Source organism: Austrofundulus limnaeus, unplaced genomic scaffold (genome assembly GCF_001266775.1).
Source record: "Austrofundulus limnaeus strain Quisiro unplaced genomic scaffold, Austrofundulus_limnaeus-1.0 Scaffold4255, whole genome shotgun sequence".
NCBI lineage: Eukaryota > Metazoa > Chordata > Actinopteri > Cyprinodontiformes > Rivulidae > Austrofundulus > Austrofundulus limnaeus.
Genome location: NW_013956657.1, coordinates 269 through 544, shown reverse-complemented (window position 1 = coordinate 544; position 276 = coordinate 269).

Genomic DNA, 276 nt, shown 5'->3' with positions numbered 1-276 from the left:
GGTCTGTCTTGTTCAGAGACATGTTTTTATTACCGTTTGGTTCACAAGGACAATTTTATAAAAACATGGACCACTTTATTGAGAAAATAACTTTTGTTTAAGATCACTAAAATAATGTTTTGAACCCATTTTGAAGAAAAAAAAAACAAACAAACCAACAATACTAAAATGAGCAAAAAGACAGACTGGATTAATTGCTAAAGATAACAATTTTGTATGTTACAAAAGGTGTGGTCCTATTTAGGTCATTGAGGGAACACAGTTTTTACAGTTTTC